The 833-nt window shown below is 42.7% G+C and overlaps 1 pseudogene; it reads left to right on the top strand.

Annotated features, from left to right (window-relative positions):
• The first annotated feature begins 295 nt into the window (after positions 1 to 295).
• LOC125754899 (U6 spliceosomal RNA) lies at positions 296 to 366 on the top strand (annotated as a pseudogene).
• Positions 367 to 833: the final 467 nt, after the last annotated feature.

The raw sequence follows: 833 nt of genomic DNA, 5'->3' as shown, positions 1-833 counted from the left end.
TTCATCAAGATAAGAAGCTTTTGCACAGCAAAGGATACAGTCAACAAAACTCAAAGACAACCTACAGAATGGGAGAAGATATTTGCAAATGACATATCAGATAAAGGGCTAGTTTCCAAGATCTATAAAGAACTTATTAAACTCAACACCAAAGAAACAAACAATCCAATCATGAAATGGGCAAAAGACATGAACAGAAATCTCACAGAGGAAGACATAGACATGGCCAACATGCACATGAGAAAATGCTCTGCCTCACTTGCCATCAGGGAAATACAAATCAAAACCACAATGAGTGCTCGCTTCGGCAGCACATATACTAAAAATTGGAACGATACAGAGAAGATTAGCATGGCCCCTGCGCAAAACCACAATGAGATACCACCTCACACCAGTGAGAATGGGGAAAATTAACAAGGCAGGAAACAACAAATGTTGGAGAGGATGTGGAGAAAAGGGAACCCTCATACACTGTTGGTGGGAATGTGAACTGGTGCAGCCACTCTGGAAAACTGTGTGGAGGTTCCTCAAAGAGTTAAAAATAGACCTGCCCTACGACCCAGCAATTGCACTGCTGGGGATTTACCCCAAAGATACAGATGCAGTGAAACGCCGGGACACCTGCACCCCGATGTTTATAGCAGCAATGGCCACGATAGCCAAACTGTGGAAGGAGCCTCGGTATCCAACGAAAGATGAATGGTTAAAGAAGATGTGGTTTATGTATACAATGGAATATTACTCAGCTATTAGAAATGACAAATACCCACCATTTGCTTCAACGTGGATGGAACTGGAAGGTATTATGCTGAGTGAAGTAAGCCAGTCGGAGA

This window comes from Canis lupus, chromosome 3 (genome assembly GCF_003254725.2).
Source record: "Canis lupus dingo isolate Sandy chromosome 3, ASM325472v2, whole genome shotgun sequence".
NCBI lineage: Eukaryota > Metazoa > Chordata > Mammalia > Carnivora > Canidae > Canis > Canis lupus.
Note: the sequence above shows the minus strand (reverse complement) of the source record. Positions and strands in the feature narration are given on the sequence as shown.